At 36.1% G+C, this 8,665-nt stretch overlaps 1 long non-coding RNA gene across 1 annotated transcript; it reads right to left on the bottom strand.

The window, feature by feature from the left end:
• Nucleotides 1–2,709: 2,709 nt before the first annotated feature.
• LOC145954209 (uncharacterized) lies at nucleotides 2,710–8,154 on the bottom strand. The gene is made up of 2 exons (XR_014431376.1): nucleotides 6,220–8,154; nucleotides 2,710–5,011 (listed from the first exon to the last, which is right to left on the bottom strand). It is a non-coding gene; the product is annotated as an uncharacterized LOC145954209 (long non-coding RNA).
• Nucleotides 8,155–8,665: the final 511 nt, after the last annotated feature.

Genomic DNA, 8,665 nt, shown 5'->3' on the forward strand with positions numbered 1-8,665 from the left:
TCAATAATAACCTAATAGTATGGACGTGAAAACTAATTTTGTAAATAATTAAATATATAGTCACATATCGACTAGAATTAAATAATATATAAGTGAGGAATAATCCTTATCTTAAAAACTAATTTTGTAAAGTTGAATTAGACTTTTAACTCACTTTTTTTTTTGAAAGTGTGAGTAGAAAGAAAATAAGAAAAATATACTAATGTTGCAAGGATTTTTTTTTTTATTATCATAAATCTTAGTGATATAAAAACAATAAAAAAATGTTTTCACGCTTGTTGAATGCTAAAAAGAAAAGTAAAATTTATATTACGTTAATACAATTTATAACAATGTCTAATTATAGATAATTTTAGTGTTGTATGATCAAATAACATATCGTCATACAACAAATTTGAGTTAGAAATACATGATATTTCAATAACTAATTATAAATTCCATGTGCTTATGTTGTACAGAATAGAAGTATATATTGGTATAAAGATACATTATGTGTTAATTTGTTACAGACAGATTAACTCACGTTTCCAATAACTATGTCCATGAAACTAATATGTCATGTATGTGTATATTAATTGAAAACAAAAAATCATTATTTTTTATTATTAAATTTAATATTATAATAATCAACGGTTTAGATTTGTAACCGGTAACTTGGAAATATTTATTTTTTTATTTTATAGATTAGTCCCTGTGTAAAAATATAGAATTTCAGAGGGGGTTGCTATTTTAGTTTTCTTGTGGTGGTGAGGGTGGGGGGTGGTTGCCGACGCTAATGGTGAGGACGAGGAAGATGGCGGCGGTGAGTGCGACAGCGAGGCCGTTGAGGGCGAGTCAGGGGCGGGGAGGGCCGAATTCGGAGGTGGTGAGGTTTTGGTTGTAGCGGATGTAGTTGACGGCGAAGAAGGCGAAGGAGAGGCCCTGGGAGAGTTGAACGCCGTGAACGACGGGGAGGGGGGAGGTAGCGGTGAGGCTGATGGCGTCGAGGAGGAGGAGGATGACAGTGATGAAGAGGCCTGCAGTGGAGATTTGGGGGATGGTGAGGGGCGGGGAGGCGGAGATGGCAACGGACTTCATGGGCTGGACGAGCATGGGGAGGCTGAAGAGGAGGCCAATGGCGATGTTGTAGAGAGGAGTGGAGACGGCACCGATGGTGAGGACGAGGAAGATGACGACTGATTGAGGCCATACCCAGTCAAATAAAAACAAGTAAATGTAGTGCTAGGAGGCTTTCCTAGGTCGTCTCCTAAGGACCAATCTTTTATGTCAAATGTTCAAACACAAACACGTAATGGGGGGGGTTGATTTAGATTTATCAAACTTTAAAACGCAAAGTAGGATTGACTCCTTGTTAAGATTGTAACTCTCTTATCCCTGGTTCACAAGAAATTTCTCTGTCAACTCAATCCTTGTTCCATTCGAGTTAACCAACTAAGTGAAGATTAACTCAAGATTTCCCTACACGAATTAAGCAAACGTATACAACATTAAACTTCTCTACAAGATTAAGCAAACTGTGGCATTAAATGCAAGCAACCAAGATTCATTAAGCATGAACAAATGTTGAAAACGTATTAATATAGAAATCCAATGAAGAAGAAGAAAACAGAACAAAGACGCGTATACGAATAAAACCTTAAATAGAGATTTCAATCCGCTCAAGGAGCCAACCCCAAGGGTTTTAGCCTTCCATTAAAACAGAAATGCAGAAACAACAAAGTAAAAGAGAAGGAAATGAAGAGTTTGTCTTCATTCAAATGTAAAATGCAATCTCAAATACAAGCAAAGAAGAAAAATGTGAAAAGGAAGAAGCCAAAAACAGAGAAAACCTAAAGGAAGAAGAAGAAGAAGCACTCAAATGTAGTCACATCAGGGTATTCAGATTGGTGGCTGCATGGTCAGTCCTAACCTAGATATCTCAGACCTAAAAACACAAATGGGCCCAATCCCATGTGTTTGGCTCGAAATTACAAAAATAGATAATACAAAAATAGGTATCTAAAAAAGGGTGCTGATGTGGTGCTGATGTGACATCCTAGCCTGCATGAACTTGAGATGATGAGCAAGGGAGAGGACGCCTACTCCAAGGATCAAGTCCTTCAAGGGTGATGCGTGATTTAGAGAATGAAAAAGGTGGAATGGACGAAAATGGAAAGTGTGGGTGAAGTGTTTGATGAAAGGTTTGAGAGGGAACTCTAGGGTTTAGCTCACTTCAAGGTGGATGAAGGCCACTTCTAGGGTTTTGCTCTCAAGGTGGAGATATGATGGGTGGTGGCCGGATTTAGCCAAGGGTGACTAAGGATGATATAAAGGTAAAAATGCTCTCTTTATATTCAATTTCCAAAGTATTTACATGATGCATAGCCTAGGGTATTTATAGGAGTGGGAGGCATCTAGGGTTGCATTTGGAGAGTGCATGGCCGAAATTCACAAGCCAAATGCACACCAAATGAAATCCAAATTAACCCTAGATGCAACTTGGTGGCCAAGGATGGAATCTTTGGGTTTAGCTAGGCTACTTCTAGGTGCATGATAAGACCATGCAACCTTTGCTCTCCACTTGGGCCTAAGCCTTTCTAACACCAAAAATAGGTCCAATAGCCACAAAAATACGTCTAGGTTTTTGTTCCCACCCTAATCAAATACCTTAGCCTAAAAATAAAATCCTATGATCTAAAGCACCCCATAATACAAGGGTAAAATGGGAAATAAAAAAGAAAATAAATCCTATGAATAAGATACCCAAAATACAAGGGTAAAATTGGAAATACAAGTAAAATAAATTCTAAGACTAAAATACCCCAAAGTACAAGGTAAAAAATAGAAAATCAAAGACAAGGGAAAAATAGGAATAAAAATAAATGCTATGCTACTAAAAAATTAGGAGCTAAGGTCCAAAAGTGGCCTCACTCCTCTTATGGTTTTTCAACACTATCCCATTCCTTTTGCTTCCTTCAATACATCACCTCTTGGACTTCTTGGCCTTAGTGTTATTCCATCATTCCCTCCCTCTTGAAAAGGATTTGACCTCAAATCAAGAGGTTCCTCATGGTGGGCATCATGACTAACAAAAACATAAAAAATAAGCCTTAGAGGTAATAGTATATGATAGAAATGGAAAGTGTATCCTAAGAGGAGTTCTACTAAAAATGCTAAAAATATTGTCTAAATTAAAAGGACTAGACTCTCGAATGCGAAAGATAGGATCCTCCCCATGGTGAAGTCTAGATGTATAACCGAAACCTAAAAAGGTAAAAAGACTAAAACTATAGCACACTAGTGCATTAGTCCTAAAAACTAAAATATCTTGTTGGAGGTACCCAATGTAGTAACCTAGGTATGTACTAGAAAATAAAGAAAACTTAACTAGACAATTACCTAAACAAATTTGTATTGCATTATTTGTTAGATACATATGAGAAAAAGGTGTTAAGAGGAGTCTAGAAAACTCATATAATCTAAGTTTGTCTTGTAGGGAAGTAACCAAGTTAAGTTCAAATAAGTTTGAACTTCCCTCAAGATCAAAAATAGAAAATAGGACACCATGAGATGTATCCAACAAATCATACAAATCAAAAGTTGGGTGCTTTATGAGGAAAATTAAAGTAGAAAGAGTCTTAAAGAAAGAAGGCTTATCTTCCTTGGGCACCACCAAGGAAGTAGCATAAGAAGTCGGACTAAGTGAAGTCCACTTCTTCTTCACTAAATCTTGAAGTTGAGATTCTTTTTCTTTAAAAAGGATTTGTTTTTGAATCTCCACTTCATGACTAGTGGCAACATGAGAGAAAGTGTTAAGGTCTTGATGAATGAAAAGAGTCTTTTTTAAATCATTTTCAATGGGAAAGTGACTCTCTTCAAGCATAAGCCCTTTGGAAGAAACATTATCCTCCTTACTCTTCTCTAAGAGTGTTGGTTGTTGTTTTTCATTTTTTAACCACTCTTGAACTTTTTCTATACTTTTCTTTATTTTTTCTTTCTTTTATATTTTCTTTTCTTTTTCTTTTCTTCTAAGTGATCTAGTTGGAACAATCCTAGGTTTGGATCCACTAGTTTCTCTCCCCTCAACTAATTTTGCAAGTAATTGTTTTATTTCCTCCTTATTCCTAGCATTTTATTTTTCCCTTTTTATAATTTCTTCCTCTCTTTTTATGTGTTCCTCTTCTTTTTTTCTTATGTACTCTTTTAACTCTCTAATCTCATCTCTAACACTAGACCTAGTACTACAAGAGTTATGACCATGTACACTAGAATGATCACTCATCTTTGATCAAAAATGTTTTTACAAAGTTGTTTTCAAAAGGTTGAAAAAAAAAGGTTTTCACAAAGAATGAGTGATAAAAAGGTTTTCACAAAAGGTTTTCAAAGGTGTAAGATTGGTATAAAAAGGCCTAAGTGTACAAATTGAACTATCAAAGGGAGGTGGACTACAAGGAATCGCTTAAAAACCAAGCCTTATCAAGTAGGAATCACTAAGCCCTTTCACACTTTTCTTACAAAACAATTTTTGTACTAAAGTTAGGTGTTTGTGTGCACGACCCCCTAGTAGGCAAATTGAAGCCTTCTAAAACGAACACAATTGAAGTAAAAGACCTAAACAATTATACTACCAAAGCACTAAAGCATGCAAAGAAAGCAACTAAAGCATGTGCTAGTCGGATGGATGGGAGCTTGAAGTGACCTTGGTGGTATTCAAGCCACTCCCACAAACACTACTCGAATTACCCTAGAAACTACTTGCTTTAAAGTGGCCAATTGCAAACCAAAATCAATGAAAACAAAGGCCAAAAATACAAAGGGCCAAAATTGCACAAGAGAAAAACAATTAGAAAAAAAATCAAGTCTTCAAGTCTCCAACTTGCTTCCCTTCACAATGAACACCCAAGTTAGTCCTCTCCTTGGTGTTTGCTCTCTTAATGGTTTTTGATCCTCCAAAGCACCTTGGACACCAATTCGGACAGCCCCTCCACTCAATCCACCAAGAGAGTGTGTGGTGTTTAGAAGCTTTCCTCACCTAAGCCAAGAATAACCAAACCAAGGGTACTAGAGGCCAAGGAATAAAAACTAAAAAGGCACAATTAAAAAGGCTAAACTAAAGTGGAGATTGATGAGACAAACTTAAGAATAGAAGAAAGACTCTAAAACTAAAATTAAGGCACATTAAAGAAAGGTAAGCACACAAGAGAATAATTCCTAGATTGGCACTATAATAGAATTTAGCAAGTAGGCTTAAAAGAAAAATGATGCACTTAACATGTTTGATTTATTGTCTCATTCGGCCATTAAGCATTGTCCAATGGTCCAAAAATTTACTCCAAGTTCCAAGGTATGAAAATTGGTCCAAAACTCCACAAGTCTAGCAAAGGGGTCCCTTTTTTTTTTCTTCTTGTTTTTGCTTCTTTGTCCTTTTTGGGCTTGTCCAAGTCTCAGTTTTAATGTCCCAAGTCCAGCCACTTTTTTTTTTTTTTTGAATTTTATACTATTCTTTTGCTTGGGTTTTACACTTGTGTTTGTTGGTTTTGTTAGCAACTTTTGGAGTATTCTTTTAGTAACTTACAATAGCTCAATGAGACAAGATTTGAGTGTTTTCTTAAAGTTTTAGTGTGCAAAAGTACAGTAGAAAATTAGGCACATCAAAGTCATATGTTCACACTCAAATCATCAAACAACATATAGGCATGTAAGTGCACTAGAAAATAGTCAAGAATGGCTGAAAATTTTAAAGCAAGAATGTGTAAGGGACATAATCACACATTATATTTTAGTAACATCGAACATGCTTGAACTAATTAGCATGCATGGTTGACTTCTCTAAAGCACATATAAGTCACGACCAATCGATCAAACATATGGCATGCATGTCATATTTTTCTCATTTCAATGGTTAAGCATAAACACTTGGAATTTTTCTTCAAGGTAGTTCAAAGAGACAAGCTTATGACAAAATCGGATGGATTAAAAAAAATAAAAACATTAAGGTATATCATGCAACCCAAAATTTCCAGCAACTAAAAAATTTACAGAAAAAGGCAAGAACCTAAATAAGAAAGCCTAAAATGCCAAGATGATTCACAAAGAACATATGGTATGAATCAACACATGAGAAAAAATTTATGGATCATCAAAATATGGCAATGATGATGATTCATTTAGGCACACTTAGGAGACATGTAAGGAAGACATGACATGACCGAATATTTTTTGAGATAAAGAGATTGTTACCCTTGAAGAACCAAGGCTCTGATACCACTTGATGGCATCCTAGCTTGCATGAATTTGAGATGATGAGCAAGGGAGAGGACACCTACTCCAAGGATCAAGTCCTTCAAGGGTGATGCGTGATTTAGAGAAGGAATAAGGTGGAATGGACGAAAATGGAGAGTGTGGGTGAAGTGTTTGATGAAAAGTTTGAGAGGGCACTCTAGGGTTTGGCTCACTTCAAGGTGGATGAAGGCCACTTCTAGGGTTTTGCTCTCAAAGGGGAGATAGGATGGGTGGTGGCCGGATATAGCCAAGGGTGACTAAGGATGATTGATGAGCCGTCGCAACTCAACCAAAAATAAACACAATTAAGTGCAGCTAGGGGTTAACCTAGGTCGTTCTCTCAAGGAATAATGCATTTAAGCCATAGGATTCAAGCAACAGAAATTAAAATAGAGGGGGGGATTTTGATTGAAAAAGAAACAAATAAATGGTAACCAAACGGTAACAAACAATAAACCAAACAGTTGGATTCCTTAACTAGATAGCTTGACCTCTTATCCTCAATTAATCTAAACATGCAAGTTACTGAGTTAAATCACATTCGAGCTCCTAATTAACCAACTAAGCGAAGATTAATTAAGAATTAAACAAAGTAAGTTGCAGTTAAGCACTTACACAACCCACTTCAATTCTCTATTTATAAATCTCATCACAATTCACATAATCTCGTTAACTAAGCGAAAACCCAATTATATGACTTGTGAAATTAATAATGGTTCGTCAATTAACTAAGCGAAAATATAAGAACCATTCATTAAGAACTTAATTAGAGATTATGGAACATAATTCAAAAAAACAATATTACAATACCATTAACCTCAAAGAGACGTTGCTATCCACATTAAGAAATCCAACCAAAGCTACTTAGCTACTCATAGCACTAGCTAGTAAATTAAACCCTAAGCTAATCAACATTAAAGCCATAAAATTGAAATTAAATTCGTGTGCAGCAGCAAAATAACAGTAGCAACAACCACAAGGCATGAATGAGAAGCTAGAATCGCAATAAATTTCAACCAAAGCAAGAAGCATGAAACTAAAGACAAATTGAACTTGAAATTCTAAATTAAAAGAGGGGAAAGTGAATAACAACTGAAATTAAAGATTACATTCCTAATCCATGGAGAAATTCGCATCATAGGAGTCCCAAGAAGTGTAGAAAATGAAGGAAAAAGAAAGAAGAACAAGCAAGAAGAAGAAACCCTAAACTAAACCTAAGAAAAACTAAAAACGGAAGAGAAGGTCGAAGTGGGAGCAAGTCCCGTGAGTGTGCCTCTAGCCCCTGTCTTCTGCTCTCTTTTAAGGTTTCTTAAATTACCCTTTTGCCCTTCTAGAAGGCTTGGGTCAAATTGGGCCCAAACTGATTTGAACATTGCAAAACAAGGCCCAAAACGTTTCCAGATTCCGTGGGTCATTTTCGGGCTCCATTTTGACCATCTTAGGCTTCGAATTAGGAGATGCACATTAGTGAGACATTTGTAGATTTTTCTCTTATCTTTCCAACTCCACTAAGATTTCTCAATTCGGAGTCCTGTAGCTCCAGATATGGCCAAAACACCGAGCAAAGGTCAAACTGTCCAGAAACAGAAATTTGATTAGTTTTGCAATTAAGCCCATAATTCAAATGACAATTAGCAAACATGATAAAACCACGAAATTAACCCTAAATGTGAGAAGTAATCAATGCCATAATGATATGAATTGAAGCACTAAATTACGGCTCATCAATGATATAAAGGCAAAAATGCTATCTTTATATTCAATTTCCAAAGTATTTACATGATGCATAGCCTAGGGTATTTATAGGAGTGGGAGGCATCTAGGGTTGCATTTGGAGAGTGCATGGCCGAAATTCACAAGCCAAATGCACACCAAATGAAATCCAAATTAACCCTAGATGCAACTTGGTGGCCAAGGATGGAATCTTTGGATTTAGCTAGGCTACTTCTAGGTGTATGATAAGACCATGCAACCTTTGCCCTCCACTTGGGTCTAAGCCTTTCTAACACCAAAAATAGGTCCAATAGCCACAAAAATATGTCTAGGTTTTTGTTCCCACCCTAATCAAATACCTTATCCCAAAAATAAAATCCTATGATCTAAAGCACCTCATAATAGGGTAAAATGGGAAATACAAAAGAAAATAAATCCTATGACTAAGATACCCCAAAATACAAGGGTAAAATTGAAAATACAAGGAAAATAAATTCTAAGACTAAAATACCCCAAAGTACAAGGTAAAAAATGGAAAATCAAACACAAGGGAAAAATAGGAATAAAAATAAATGCTATGCTAATAAAAAGTTAGGAGCTAAGGTCCAAAAGTGGCCTCACTCCTCCTATGATTTTTCAACACTATCCTATTCCTTTTGCTTCCTTCAATACATCACCTCTTGGACTTCTT

This window comes from Cajanus cajan, chromosome 2, assembly GCF_000230855.2.
Source record: "Cajanus cajan strain Asha chromosome 2, NIPB_CcT2T_4, whole genome shotgun sequence".
In the NCBI taxonomy this organism is placed as follows: domain Eukaryota; kingdom Viridiplantae; phylum Streptophyta; class Magnoliopsida; order Fabales; family Fabaceae; genus Cajanus; species Cajanus cajan.